General features: G+C 44.6%; 1 long non-coding RNA gene across 1 annotated transcript; it reads right to left on the reverse strand.

Moving 5' to 3' along the window:
• Positions 1-534: 534 nt before the first annotated feature.
• LOC141568637 (uncharacterized) lies at positions 535-12829 on the reverse strand. Its single transcript, XR_012491823.1, has 2 exons — positions 8240-12829; positions 535-3460 (listed from the first exon to the last, which is right to left on the reverse strand). It is a non-coding gene; the product is annotated as an uncharacterized LOC141568637 (long non-coding RNA).
• Positions 12830-16214: the final 3385 nt, after the last annotated feature.

Consider the following 16214-nt stretch of genomic DNA (forward strand, 5'->3'; position numbering starts at 1 on the left):
TCTGGTTCCCGAAGTTACAGCAAAAGTTACCTGTTACCAGGGGTGGACATTGTGGGAAGGAATGGTCATGGTGGTCGCTAACGGTCATTACACAATGAGAATCGGGGACACTCCAATCATCCCAAATAATTTCTATTGTATATTTATAAACTTGCATTTTCTGTAATTAAAAATTTTGTTCAGGAATAATCATTAAATCCCCTTGTTCTTCAGTGAGTAAATACTTTTAACTTCCATGGATAGTAAGAGATGAAAAAGCTGCATTGGAAATACAGCTCTGAGCTGTAATGTTTTCATCCCAGCGTCCTGTACAATGTTGCATTTATGCCTTGTGTCGTGTGGATGATGTCATATGGATAACAACGAAGATGAAATCTTAATGCCAACTGCTTTGGGTATGTAACTCAACCTTTGCCCTGGTCTTTTACATTAAGCATGAAAATCTTAAAGCTAGTCTGGAGCCAATGTTTTCTGCATTTTCCGAAAGAGATATGACCCACACACAGGCACACAGAAGATACAAACACACAAATATAAATATATGCACATTTATATACAATTTATAGAAAAGAAAGATTGAGGGTCATTTTTCCCCTTTGGCAAAAGGAATGCTCACTGCAGAATTCTTTAAAATAACATTAAAAGTTGCATTAATTTTATACTAAAAATTAAATTGAAAATAACAAAAATTCAATTTATATGCAATGTCTGAGGAATACATCTGTGTGTAAAGACAGACTTAACAGTAAATATTGGACAATGACATATATATAACACATATGGATACGTATAGATTTCTAGGAACAGTCTGTTCTGAGGGCCACCTAAGCCCCAATTGCCTTTCCATTTCTATGATGAGCCGTACACTTGCCAATTGCCCATCAGGTCTTGAATCCAAATTAACATTTGGTTGGTGGCAGTTGTAGGGGAAAACGTAGCACAGCAGATTGGAAATTTATGAACCTTCTGGAAAAGCTATTTGCTAAACTTGTGTCAAATCTGCCTGAGTTGGCTGTGGGAGCTGCAGAACCGAGGCTTGAGGGGTCCAGATGGAGCTGCTGTCGCATGGCCAAGGGTTGGCTGCATCCCTCACATCACTGCACCCTTCAGCCAGTGGAGCTGGGCCCTTCTTGCAGGGCACCTGCACCCCATTCCAGCCACCACAACTGTCAGGCAAGGCTGTAGCTACAGAGAGGGCATGCTACAGAGAGGGGCAGGGTCTTGCTCTGCCCCTGCATGTACCCCAGCACCCGATAGCAAGGACTTGAGAAGCATATGCTCTCCCAACAACACCTCGAACACTCAGGAAACTTCTAGTTACTACTCCAAATAGATACCTCCCTCCAGCAATACAAAACCTCCCCCATCCCACTCAAAAGGTATTGAATGTCTACTTTGGCATTCTGGCCCCTGCTAAGCTGGGTCCATCTGCTTCTGTGAGCCTGCACAGAAGCTCACTTTCCAACAAGCCTTTTCTAGCCCCTGCACACCTCAGGCTATTCCTGCATGCTGTGCCTTGTCAATACTGCCAGGCTCTTGCTCTATTCACCCAGTTATGGATTCTCTTTTTCATTTCATAAATATTCATAGGGCACCTACTACATGCCGGGTGCTGGGGAAGCAATTGTGAGAAAGACCCATATTGGCAAATATGATGAGCAAGGTCCTGCATCTGAGACTTTCCACTTAGGAAGCTCAGTGAGCAGGCACATAAATGGTAAGACAGAGAAGTCGCGATGGCACAGGGGCACGCAGGAAGATTCCGCAGCAGACTTGTGAGTCAGAGAGTCTCCACGGAAGAACTGATGTCTAGGCTGAAACCTGAAAGGTGAGTAGGCGTTAGGCAAGCCCCTGTGGGTGGCGAAGGTGGGTGCAATAGGGCGTGTCCCATGCACAGAGGCCTGGGGGGTTCCAGAGACCAGATCGAGAGAATTGAAACAAGCACCACAGAGGAGGTGGGACTATTAGGTTAGTGCAAAAGTAATTGTGGTTTAAAAGTTTAAAAATAATTGCAAAAACCGCTATTACTTTTGCACCAACCTAATTCAATCATTTGGGTCTTTTTTGATTTTGCTTTGTACATGCTTTAAAGTTCATGCCTGTGTTCCGTCTCGTATATCATTGTTCTCTCCTCTGAAATACCTGATTTTATAACACAGCGCTTTGTAAGCACAGGCGTTACAATGTTCCATAAAGTGTCGAATAGATTACAACTATTTGCAAATGTGTTAAGGCAGAGAGATCTCGCTGCTTCCCGTCCATAAAAGGCTCAGCCTGGGCACTGCTTAGTGCTTAAAGAATGATGCCAAATGGGGCCCACACCCTTTTAGTCTGGAATAACTACATCTGGTGAAATCAATGACATCCCAGCTCCTTAACTCTTTTGAGACGTAACAATAATTTATATTTCAGTGCACTAGAGAAGGGAGGGACAAGAAATGAGCAGATATGCAGACATTTTATAATCCACTGATGGAGTTTCCTCAGGCCTCAGCTATCTGGGCCCCTGGGCGGGATTTGGGACCTGTAACCACTCTGTCCTTCAGACACTCTTCCCTCTCAGCTTCTGAAACACAGAACTCTGCTGCTCCCCTCTTGTTGTTCCTTCTCAGTCTTCTCTGTGGGTGTATCTTGTTCCACTCAGCCTTCAGACACTGCAGGACTCCAGGCTCATTCCCGGGCCTCCTTCTCATCTCCATCAATGATCTCAACCTTGAAACCTTCCTCCATGCCGCCCCTCTGGTGACCAGTGCTTCCCTGATTACTACCAAATGTCGGATTCCAGCTGAAATGGGCTCTAGCAGTTGTCATTTTTTTGGCTGCAGCATCCAAACCTCTTTCCTGCTCATGGAGAATTCCCCTTCTTGTAAGTCTTGGTGGGAAACACTGCTGTATCAGCCAGAGAAGTGGAGAGGTGGGATAACTTCCCCAGCTCACTGAGCAACGAGGGCGCAAACAAGTGAACCAGGCTCAGCCAAGCTGGGCTTCATTCAGGGACACAGTCAAATCCCTCCAGGTGACAAAGAAGATGACAGCTGTGACAGCAGTGTCTGGGGACCAGAGGTGGGGTATTAGTGATGCAAAATGGAACGTCTTGTGTTCAACAGTAGCTTCCCCTCACCTGACTGCTGGGGGGGGATTCTGGCCCAGGTTCTGGACATATGGCCTCCTTTTCATTCTTTCTGTCCAATTTATAAGCCTGGCTCTGCAGGCCTGCTGGTGATTCTGTAAGCTCCCCAATACCCATTCCGTAAATCTCTTTTCTGCTTAAAGAAGCCAGAATCGGTTTCCGTTCTGATGGTGGTGTGTCTACCACTGGCCCTCCTCCAAGGAAAGTTTCTGGCTGGCTCTATTCCATTCCGCTTTGGTCAAGGGCCAAGGCTTTCCGGTTCCCATAAATCAGTGGTTTCAAGGTATGGTCCCCAGATACCTGGAAGTTGCCGAGATGCTTTCAGGAGGTCTGCAAGGTCAGAATTACTTTTATAAAATTACTGAGACATTATTTGTTTTTTTCACAGTGTTGACATTTTCACTGACGATATACAAACAACCATGAGTAAAACGGCTGGTGCCCTAGCACAAATGAAAACAGGGGCACCAAACTATACCAGGAGAATTGTATTCTTCACCACCATGCCTTTGCAGAGAAACACAAAGTCAGTTTCTCTCAAGAAGCTCCTTTTTGAAAGAGTAAGAATTATTAATTTTATTAACTCTTGACCCTTAAATACACATTTTTTAAAAAATTCTATGTGTCAAAATGGGAAGTACCCCAAAAGCACAGCTGCTGCGTCCAGAAGTATGATGGTTGTCTTTAGGCAAAGCATTTGTGCAGTTATTTGAGTTGCAAGCTGAACTGGCCACTTTTTTCTTGGAAGAATGGGCCGTTTTTACTTGAAAGAATGACTGATTGACAAGCCCCAGTCACTCAGAATTGGGTATTTGGAAGGCAAATTTTTGAAAATGAACAAGTACTCTTGTCCTTTCCGTGAAAACAATATCTGTAGCCAATGACAAAATCTGAGTTGTCAAGCAAAAATTAGAATTTTGGGAAATGTGTGTCCTCAACCTTGAGTTTTGAGAGCTTCCCAGTACTTAAGACTTTTCTAATGAAATTGGTGGTGATATTAATGAATATGATTTTTTGACATTGTAAAATGAAATGTGCCAACACTTGGAAAAATCTGCATGATTCAGTGAACCAGTATTTTCCAAATGACCGATATATAATGTTATAAAATCATGAATGAGTAAAAGAATTATTCAAAGTGCAAGATGGATCAATAGATTTTAATGTAATACAATGTACAAAAAGTTCATTGATAGAGATTCAGATTCCACACTGACTAATCTTTCACATACTACCCCATTAGCAAACTTTAGTATTGTGTCAAAGAAGAATATCCATAATTATCTCCTCCTTTTTCCTGAGCAAAGGTGATTTTCTTCACATACTTCAACCAAAACAACATTTCACAATAGATTGAATGCAAAAGCAGATATCCAAGTCTTCTGTCAAGCTAGACATGAAAGAGATTTGCAAAAATGTAAAATATAGCTGCCCTTTTCACTAACTTTTTGTTTAGGAAATATGAGATTCTTAATAGAAATGTTATTTATGTTAACATGTCACGGATTTTCCTCTGTTACTTTTAATTAATAAATAATTTTAAAATTTTAGTTTTAATTTCTGATTTTGTAAATATCTAAAAATCTCTAGATTAGGGTTGCCCGATTTAGCAAATAAAAATATAAATATTGCATGGGACATACTTATACTTAAAAACTTACCTGAAATTCAAATTTAACTAGGTGTCATATTTTATCTTGCAACCCTAATATAGATATAATTCACAAACAAAAGCTCTCTGGGATTTGTAATACTTTTTAAGAACATACAAGGGTCCTGAGACCAAAACGTCTGAGGGTTGCAGCCTTACATTCTGTCCAAGCCCCCTACCGTCTATTCACGGAGTTTACAAGTATCCATTCCTGTGGATTATTGGTGGTTTGCTGAATCGGTGGAGGGTCCACACTCTAGCCAGCTCTGTGTTTTCACTCCCTGGTCCTTGTAAGGCAAACAAGAGCTTTCTCCCTCTGACAAAGGCCCTTCGTCCTTCCACTCCTTTTTCTCCCAGCCAAGGTGACTTTTACCTTCTGTTCATCCTTCCTCCAACCCTAGTTTTAACTAGTCTTTGATAGCAGAAAACCTCACTCTGCAGGCACTCACCAGACATTTTTGTCTGGCCCTTAGCCCTGCCGCATCTTTGAGTCTTTGCTTCTCCTTGAGGTGGACTGGAGGAAGAGAAACCATTCTCTGGAGGACCCAAAGCAGAGGAGTGGGGAAATACACGGAAAATATAATAGATAATATTTTACATAATTCTTAGCTACACTTGCAATGGGCTCTCCTCTGAGACCCTGACCCATAATCCAGCTGCCTATTCCACACACGGCTCCTTCTACCTGGAACATTCCCCTCACTCAATGCTTGACTATCTCCTGCTTTTAACTTAAGTCCCACTGAGCTTAAAGAGGCTTTAACACATTCTCAAAGAGACTTTCTTTTATGTCCCAGTCTACATTAGGTCCCTGCCCCACATAACACCCTGTTTTTTCCCTTCATAGCATTTTTCATAATTTTAACTGTATATTGATCTGTGTTTGTTTATTTAACATTTGTTTTTTCAGTAGACCATGACCACCAGAAGGGCAGGGACCCTGTGTCCTGTTCAGTACTATACACCCAACAATTAAGTGCTCAATATTAATTTATTAAATAAGTTAATGAAGATAGAATTATACCTACTACTCTTCAGACCTTTCCTTTTTTTGTAATGTAATCACACAACACTATAAATTTCCCTATAATTACTGTTTTAGCTGTATCCCACAAATTTTGATATGTTGTGTTTTCATTATCATTTCAATTTTAATATTTTTCTAATTGCACTCTTGATTTCTTCAGTGATACATAGCTTGTTTAGAAGTATGTGATTTAATTTACTTCCACATACTGTGGTAAATTGTTAGAAGTATGTGGTTTAATTGTATTATTATTGATTTCTAATATAACTACAGGGTGGTCAGAGAACATACTCTATATGATTTCAATAGTTTGACATTTATTGAGACTTGTTTTATGGTCTGTCATATGGTCTATCTTGGTGAGCATGCCATGAACATTTGAAAAGAATGTACATCCTCCAATTTTAAGGTGTAGTATTCTATACCAGTTAGGTCAAGGTGATTGAGTGTTGTTCAGATCATTTATATTTTTACTGATTTTTTTTTTTTTTTTTTTTTGGTTTGTGGTTCTATCAATTGTTGAGGTTTATGCTTCATGTATTTTGAAGCTCTGTTATTAGACATATAAACACTGACAATTGTCTTCCTGGTGAGTTGATGTTATCGTATGAAATGTCCCTCCTTTATCTCTGGTAATACTTTTTGTCTTGAAGGCTGTTTTATCTGATATTTTCCTCTTTCTTAAACTAAAGTAAATAGCTCCACTTAAACTCCAACTGTTTTACATTTCTTCCTCTTATTTTTCTCTCTCTCTTATTCTGCAATCTCAGTGCTAATCTGAAACAAATTAGGAAAATGGCATGAACTAAAGAGCTTATTTCTTCTAATGTAGAGAGGCGAGGTGTACCCAAGAGGCTGACCCACCTCCCACCTCCATCCCTGATGCAGTAATCATTTACCAAAAAGATGAGCTGTGAGGCCTCTCCTTGCTCCCCACGCTTTGCTCTGAAAGTTTCTTCCTTGAATCCTGAAAAGCAGCATTACCCATTTCTAACATTTTTATGCCTTTGACTTTATTAAACTTGGGGCTTTCAATAATGCATGAAAAGAAAACTCACTTCATACTAATAAAGCAGGATTGGCAGACAAACTTTTTTGACTAGCACATCTAACTGTGAACACAAGTGCTGCACCTTTAAAAAGCATTTCCTTCCAGTATAGATCCAGGGGAGAATTTCACAGCACTCTGCAGAGGTCAAGGGCAGGGTTAACTGTGATTTTTCTTCGTTTGAACTTTTCAGACTATCTCTATTGCTCTTATGGGAAATAGCTGGCAATACAGATCTTTAGATTGTAGCACAGGGGGGTGCGAAGGGGTTCTCCTAACCATTTAGGTTAATAAAAAGCTCTGGGATGTTATTTTGCCAGTAAATGGCTAGGGTTCAATTGCTGGAGGAACCTATTGCTAATCTGAGATTGTTTTCAGTCTTGGATGTCTCCAATGTCCATACTGGGTAGCTAAGATCATTAACAATAAACCAAAACCAATCTCCCCATGGCATGGGCTTTAAACATCATACCCTACGATTGTAGGACCCTCCATGAACGCTGACGGCTGGCAGCTACCTAAGTGATGGGATTTGAGAGGGCCACAAACACCCATCACAGGAGCAGATTGCTCGCTACCAGTTACTGCTTTGAGTGAGACATGTTCTTCAGAAGCTTCGTGCTATAGGTCACCTGCCAGCTCTGCACAGGTAACCTTAAGATTTAATAACACACTGGAACGTGTTTGTTCATCTGATCCGTTGGTGGTTCCCCAGGCTTCAGCCCTGACCACACTGCGAAGCCCTCTCTTCCGAGCTTGGCTCTTCTCTCCGGGCACTGCTAGTAGCTTCCATCATCGCCCCCAAACAGACGACGCCAAAGGTCCAGCCCTGACCGATTTTTATGAATGACACATGTCCCACTGCTGGCTTTCAGATGGTGATTCCCCCTAGGCCATGATTAACTGAAACCCGACTTTCCAAATCAAAATTCATTATCACACTTTCATACAACAAGCCCTAATTTAGTTAACGAGTTATTTCCAGCCACTCTAGGACGCTTCTCTTCCTTCCTCATTGAAGAAGTCACAAAGCTCCCTTCCTTCCTTTCCAGGTCTAGTGGTCTAAATAAATAAATAGATAGATAAGTAACACAGGTAGTCTGGAGGGGGGAGGGTAAGAAGTCAATAGGTGTCAGGCAGTTCAATTCAGATCAACATTTACTGAACACCTTCCAGGACCCAGCTGAAACATATTCCCCACCCTTGTCTGATGCGTAGTTTGAGACGCTATAACTCCCGCCACACATTTGCTAGCAGAAGGAAGCCAGTTCTGCTCCTGCCTCCTTCCCCCACTCCATCACTCATTGCTTATCAGTCTATAACTAGAGTCAGACCCCAGCACGATCCGGAAGAGGGCCAGACAGAGGGAGCATAATTACTCACAAAGTTAAATCCTCACCAAAAGAATTTCCGAGATGCCGATAGCATGTAGAACCTCTACTAGGAAGTGCTTTTGGGACCACACCTGTGGAATAGAAGGGACAAAAGCAGAATTGGGCAGAGGGAGGAGGTGAGCTGCCAGCAGAGGCTTCAGCTGGCCCCATTGCGAGCTCTGGAGCTGGGATGGCCATTCAGGGTTGTTTGAGTTGGGGTCAAGGGGCCAGGCCTTTATAACTGAACTTTGACCTGCCATTGGATGTGGCTGCTCCAAGAAGGGAGTGTGACCTTGGGCAATGCAGTTTTCTTCACCTGAGGCAGCCCTGAGTGGGCTTCCAGCTGAGGGCCCACTGCAGCAACACAGCTCATAGCTAAGGAAGTACCGTGTTTCCCCGAAAATAAGACCAGGTCTTATATTAATATTTGCTCCATTAGGGCTTATTTTTAGGGGGATGTCATATTTTTTTCATGTACAACAATCTACATTTATTCAAAAACAGTCCTGTCATCTTCTTCTGGAACATCATCATAACGTACTAAATGCGTCCGTCTGGCTGACAATCTTAACTGGGCCTTATTTTTGGGGAAGGTCTTGTTTTCGGGGAAGCACGGCAAGTCCTTGATTCCTGAGGCGGTTGGATGGCACTCACAGTGCTCACCACAAGTGCATAATCTTACATCATTATTTAATCAGAAATACGTTCACCAAAAATCAGGCAGCGGTGTGCTAGCTGCAGCCACTGCGAGCGGTTCTCAGTGTCATGTTGTTGGTTTGAAACCTGGACTGAAGACTGACTCATGCAAAATGCAATTCCATTGGATCATGGAGGAAAGAATCCCAAAACGTAGGGATATAGAAATGCTGTGGAGGATTTATCATGTGTGAGTTGCCCATATATCTGTTCATTCTCATCCTCCAAAGGACTCAGAAGATGAAATGCATGGGTGAGGAGAACACCAGCAACTCTGAAATTCAAACTCGTGACTGATTCCCACAAAACAATGATTCAACTGGATACCGTTGGAACGGGATCGTTGATTTTAATGGAGAAGGAAAGATGCCAAAATGGAAGCTGATTTCAGGCACTTAACTGCCAAAGGCGAGATAATTGTGGTAGTTACGAGGCGCTGGAGTGGTCATCAAAACGGCCTGACCTGATTTGTGCAGCGGAGGCTAATTGACCGTGCAGTGAGGGGTAGATATTGAAGTTGTCCGTCAACATCCACTCCTGTTTTCTCTCAAAAGGCTACATCCCCAGCCTCCTTTCTGCTGCGTGTGGTCATATGACTAGCTTCTGGCCAATGAGATGTGAGAAGAAAGTAGGCCACCTTCAGGGCATGTCTTTAAAGGGGGTGAGGAGGTTGCCATGTTCACTCCTTCTGTCCTGCTGAGTGGAATACGAATATGGGGGACAATCACCTTCAGAGACAGCAACACCTGAGAGATGGTAGAGCAATGAGATAGAAAGAGTCTGAATCCCTGGATAACCTCTTAAAGTAGAGCTGCCATGCCAGCCCCCAGACTGCCTCCCTTCAGACTGACAGGAGAGATGGGTCACTTCTATTTAAGTCATTGTTATTGGGGGGGGGGTCTCTCCTATACCCAGAAAAATCTGTATCCTATGTTATCTAGAAGTTGGTACCTAGAAGTATGACACTGATTTAGCAGGTGGCAGGAAAGAACCATTGCATGTTGGAAAACTGGCAAGACTTGTTATGGGGGCAAAACATTTGGTCAGATTGTCACCTACAATACATTGCGAGGTATAAACCACGCCTGTGGCTCAGGAGGAAAACAATCTATCAGAATGTTGGCATATTTTGGATAGCCTTTGCCCCTTTTAGAATAATCTAGGGGAAACATAGTCCGTCAGCTCTGATGGTGGAAGGGAACACATCTCTGCTGAGGAAGTTACTTCATCTGCCTGCAGCCTTCAATCTAAGGTGCCTGAGTCCAAAAGTGTGGGGCTTTTGTGGGTCAAAAAACTAACGTACCAGATTCTAGTCACTGAACAGAGGTATTTATAAATTAGGAGATCTCCTGTGACAGGAGATAAATCTGTGGCATGCTCCTACCTAACGTTTCTCAAGTATCTCCCTTTAAGATCTCGCTCCAAGAAATGAGAACAACTCTGTGGCCACGAATGGATTAAGGACATTGATTTCCCCCCAGAAGCCTGGAGTTTAGGATGGCCTCAAGATAACTGCCATTAAATTGGGCATGGGACAAGGAACGAATTGAGCACAGAAGTCAGTAAGCAAACGGCCAGAGCCTTCAGGCTTAAAATCTAAGCTAGTCAGCCGTGGTTACATACACCTGGAACCAACCAGCAGCAAATAGACAGATGGCCAAAGATAACACAAGTCTGGCCTTGAAAACCCTGTGACCAGTCAACCTGCAAGTCTGTGAGCATTCAACCTTTAAAACAAGGGTTGACGCACCTCTTATGTAAAGGGCCAACTGATACACGTTTTAGGCTTTGGGGGCCCCGTGGCCCTGAACCGACTTCTTATGTTTGAAGAGTCTGCCACTCTGTGACTCTTGGTGAGAGGAAGGGCCTCTCCCCTCACCCTGGCCGCCAGAGTGTGGGCAGGTGGCCTCCGGGTAGCCCAGCCCTTGGGCAAGTGACACAAACAAGCAGGGCAGTTAGAACGCCCTCAGGCAACTCAGTGGTGTTGCATGTCCAGTGGCAGCGGTGCCAGCTGCCTGAGGGGACGGTAGGTCCTAACCAGATCACTCGAGTGGTGTGAACCTGGCAGGGGTTCTGGTCTTTCTTCTTCCCCCTGTGCCTGACTAGTCTCTTCCCTTCTTGTCAATTCTTAAGAAACTTAATGTCTTTCCAATAAATTCCTTTACCTACGTAAGTTAATCAGTCTTTTTGTTGTTCGAAGCTAAGAAGCATAACTATTATAGCTAAGGATATCAATTTTGTATTCATCTGCACGGAAGGAATAGTAAAATACATGAGGTGGTTTGAGACTGCCCAGGGAGAGCAGGTAGGAAAAAATATAAGCTGGAGACGAAATCCATGTGAACAGAAACATTTACAGGAGGGAAAGAAAGTGATCTCTAAAACGGACATAATAGAAAATGGAACAAGAGGAAAAGCAAGAGTGTCTGCAAATAGATGGATTCCCAGGTTCAGTATTTGGAACTGGAGTTGTTCTACATGTAAATAAGGTACAAAGGGGTTATGACAGTCACAGAAGCCACCCAGGGCTGTAAGCCAGTAAAGGTCATTGACCCCGACGTGGAGGTCTCAGAAGATGGAAACACTAATGAATTTTCACCAAGCAAGCATGTTTCAAACTCCTTCAGTCCAATTTAATTTCTTAATGCATTTCCCTACTGTACAGTTAAACGGTTTCCAATTTTTTCCATTTTTCATTTTTATATTCTTGAAATTAGTTTCATTGACAATTCATTTCCACTCAAATTGTACATTATAAAGCTGATTCATCATCAACTTCTGATCCATTTATTCTACTAGTTATAACCTCTGCAATTGTGTATTTTCTTCTGTGACCATTTATTTTCCTAATCAAATTTTGCAAATTTGGTCAGGCAAACTTATTCTTCTGTTAATTTTCAGTGGGTAACAAATTTTATCAAGTATAGTTTCATTCATTGTCAGTTTCACTTAGTAATATTTAGAATAAATTGGGTATATCCTGAGAACTTGTATTTATTTCTTGGCCCATCCATGAGAAAAATTGTGAGCTGTTTTATGATGCAGAGAGAAGCAGGGAGACGTGGGAAGGAAGGAGGGAAGAGAGAGAAGGGGGAAAGCAAGTGAGACCCAGTTAAGGAGAGGAGGCTAGACACACCAGGACCCCATCTTTAATGGTGATCCCCAGCTTTTCCGGCCTCTGACTCCTGAGTGTGTGGAGTTGCACCTCCAAGCTCCTTTGTTGGTGGGGCTAAATCACTCATGCAGTTGCTGGCAGGGACACTCCAGAGCTCTCTGGCCTCTGACCCAAGAACGCCCATCAGCTGGCAGCTCCATCAGCCCAGACCTCAGAGCAAGGATGATGCAGAGGAAAATGATGGACTGGAAATGTTTATAAGAAATAAACCGGGCCGGCCCGGTGGCTCAGGCAGTTGGAGCTCCATGCTCCTAACTCCGAAGGCTGCTGGTTCGATTCCCACATGGGCCAGTGGGCTTTCAACCACAAGGTTGACGGTTCAATTCCTCAAGTCCCACAAGGGATGGTGGGCAGCGCCCCCTGCAACTAAGATTGAACACGGCACCTTGAGCTGAGCTGGTTGGAATGCGTCCTCTCAACCACAAGGCTGCTGGTTCGACTCCGGCAAAGGATGGTGGGCTGCGCCCCCTGCAACTAGAAAATGGCAAGTGGACCTGGAGCTGAGCTGCGCCCTCCACAACTAAGACTGAAAGGACAACTTGACTTGGAAAAAAGGCCTGGAAGTACACACTGTTCCCCAATAAAGTCCTGTTCCCCTTCCCCAAGAAAATCTTAAAAAAGAAAAAGAAAAAAAAAGAAATAAACCAGTACTGGCTGAACATAAGCTGCTAGAATATGGCAGTTACTTATCACCGTAGCTTATCTTGCCTATTTCAATAGTGTGGCTTTTAGCAAGCTGTTTAATCACTCCTAATTCTCAGTTTTCTCATGTAGAAAATAGAGAAAGTAAAATTTAACTTTGTTGGGCTATTGTAAGGATTAGAAATATTGAATTTCAAGTGCCTGGTGTATAGCAGACACTCAATAAATGAGAGCTTTTTATTTTTAATAGTGTAGCTTAGTATGAATTTCAATCTGGTTGAATTTGGAAATCAGTTGCCTTGTTCTCACTTCTTTCCCTGAATACCCTAGGATTCAGCCCACTCTAGCGGCAAGAAGGAGTGACCCAGTGCTCCCTTCGTCCAAGAAAAAGGGAACCAATTTTGGATGCCATAGATTTGAGCTCTGGGTTTCGGGGCCATCGAGGCCTATTGTGCAAGCAAAAGGGGATCTGAGCTCTTTGTAGGCGTTTCCCTGAAAGAATGAGGGGGATGGGACTGAGGAAGGGCTGGAGGCAGAGAGTGGGCTCCTGGATGAGGCCCTCCTATAGGACAGCGTTCCTGCATTCTGACCCCCAGAATGTTGTTTAAGAAAATCACCCCCTGTCTTGTGGGGGTGGGGAGCCAAGTGAACAGATGGAGAGAAAGGCTGCTGTGGGTTCCAGCAGCGTCGTTGGGTCAGAGATGGGCCAGGCCTGCTAAGTGAGGGCCCTTCACGCAAACTGACCCTCCCCTTGGCTGGACCCAGTAGGTCAGGCCTGCAGTAAGTCTCCGCACTCCGCCTGCCTCTCAGAAGTCACCTGTTCTGCCTCCCGTGCACCCACCTCCCCTCAGAGCCCAGAGCCCACCTGGACATGCAGTGAGTAACGGTGGGAGGGGAAGGTGCTGGGAAGGGAGGGCAGGAGAGGGCACGCGACTTCCTGACTCTGCCTGCCCTTACTTCCCTCTCCACCGGCTTCTTCCAAATTCCCTCTCAAAGTATTCAGGGACCTTAAGACCTGATAGACAACTGAGTGTCGAAGGAACGCTGATCAGCATTGTTTAGCAAATGCTTTTGCTATTCCTAGAACAACCTGAAGCGTGTGCCTTGATAATTAAAGACTGTTGCATGTTTTGAATTACCAGGACCGAACCAGTAAGACTCTTCTCTATTTATAAAGCCTTTGGGCCTGATTCTAAATACACAACAGGCAGAAAGAAGCCTAACCGCCTGTCTCCAGTATCTACCTATCTGTCCAAATGGCTGGGAGCCCCTCAATTGGCTCCACCAGTCCGGCCTATCTGCAGCGCCCCCTAGCGGCCGCCCAGACATCGCACCTCCGCAGCGCCGCGGTGTCCCGCACGGCAGTGGCCACCAGAGGGCGCCAGTGCTCCTCCGAAGAGGGACGCCGACGCCTTTTCTGCTGCAGAGTTCAGAAGGCCGCGACCACAAACGTTCACCACAGCCACCTTGCTTCAAGAGCATCCATTTACCTGAATGTGCAGCCCAGGGATTTATTTTATTTTTTTTTACACTGAAACCGTTGTACACCCCCTGTGGCAGCTCCTCCCAGGAAATAATAATTAATTATGATGATGATAAATTTGTAATGGCTCCTTGTTGGAGGGTTACCTGGTCCAGAACAATCTTGTCTTGGCCGCTCCTGAGAAGGGATTCCCTTTGGGGTGTCGACTAAACTAGTATCTCTCCCTCAAGGACATAATGGCAAAAGTTTAATGAATAATATCTTGTATTTACATACTCATCTAGCTTTTAAAGTGCTCTTCAAAAACATCTCACGCAGACTACACAAAAATCTTTTGTTTCCCTCTTTAAAGATAAGCAGATTTGGAGAGATCCTTATGACTGTTGTTGGGAGACGCTCAGCTAGGAAACAGCATGTGAACTTGGGCTTTCCATGGCCAACCCCCTGGCTCTCTTTGCCTCCCCAGACTCTTCCTGTTGTGCTTCCTGTTGTGTTGGGATCAATGGAGTGTGAGCGTTTCCATTTATTAGTGAACCCTGAGCACTGAGCTTCTCACCAAAGCCCACCTGAGCTCTGTCGCATCCCCTTCCCTGTCCTGGCCAACAAACTCCTTGTCAGGAGCCATCTTTTCCTATCCCAAAGCTGGGTGGTTTGATCTGACTAGAACTCACGAGAACTAAATGTCTGAGAGATCAGACCCCACATAGAGGGTCAGTGTGCAGCGCGAGCCACGTTCCAGATGCCACTGCCATCCCTGCCACTCACATTTTATTATATGAACCTCCCATGCGACAGGGTTGGGAAAACTCAATCCTGTTACTTTGTTTCTCCCCAGATGCCACACCTGGGGACTTGGAAATACAATAAATGAATCCATTACAATGATCAGATTAATTACAAAAATTGTCTTTTCCCTAAAGGAAGGGAAGACTGTAGAGTTTCCGGGAAACCTTACCTAACACAAGTAAAGGAAACCACACATATTCCAAGAACCGCTGTTTGCATTTTGTTGGTGCATGTGAGTGCAATGCAAAAGACTTAAGCCAGGTGGCTTTCAAAAAGAAATTACTCATTAATTTTTTTTTCTGACAAGTATAATTGCTTTAATGCGTTGCATTTACCTGGCACCACCTCAGATGTTTTTCCTCACAGCTTCTTGAATGCTCTTTGTCAAAGTTGCTTTGTTTCTTTTTTTGTCCTCAGGAGAGCATTCCCCTCTACATGTGCCTGACACGTGTCTCTCTTAAAAACTCAGGAGGAAGGGGTACTTGGAGGAGGCTTGGAGCCTGAGGGGCCCGTGTCTGGGCCAGGGGTAGACCTATTGCCAGGTGGGAGGATGGGCGGTCAGGTGGCCAGTCCTCAGGTCCTAAGTTGGTTCCCAGGGCTCCAGAGGGGAAAGTTGTCGTCTGTCCGGGCTGTGGCTGACCGCCCTGAGGGGGTGGCCTGTCTCGTGGGTTAAGCACCCAGTGTTCCTGCCAGGCTGAGCCAGGACAGGCTGAGCAGGGACAGGGAGCCTGGCCAAATGGGGATTTGTGTGGCTGCCATCCCTGAGGTACTGCAGACCAGGGAGCAGTCCCTGCTCTCAGACCCCGGGCCCAACGATCCTGAAGCTAGCTGCCAGGTGCCACCTTACTGCAAAAGCCTCCAGCCTCACAGCCCTGCCCTTCCCTGGGGGTCTTCCTCTGTGGGGCTGACAGTCTCCAGGCTTGTTCCACATCCTCCAGGAAGCTTGTCATGAACAAAGCCAAAGCCCTCCCAGCTCTCAGGAGTCAATGGTCTGGGGGTCGCGCAGCCAAGAACCTCCCCCTCCCCCCCCACAGGACTCTGTAGCCAGAGCCTCACCTCACAGCCTGACCACTCCTGGGAGCCCCAGGCAGCCTGGGAAGCCAGCAGGGCTGAAAGGCCACAGCTGAGATCATGCCAAGCTTTGAATTTCTGGATTCGCAAAGAGTTTTCGTATCTTTTTTTTTGTCTTCAGGACCTTCCTAT

This window comes from Rhinolophus sinicus, linkage group LG14 (genome assembly GCF_036562045.2).
Source record: "Rhinolophus sinicus isolate RSC01 linkage group LG14, ASM3656204v1, whole genome shotgun sequence".
NCBI classification, from domain to species: domain Eukaryota; kingdom Metazoa; phylum Chordata; class Mammalia; order Chiroptera; family Rhinolophidae; genus Rhinolophus; species Rhinolophus sinicus.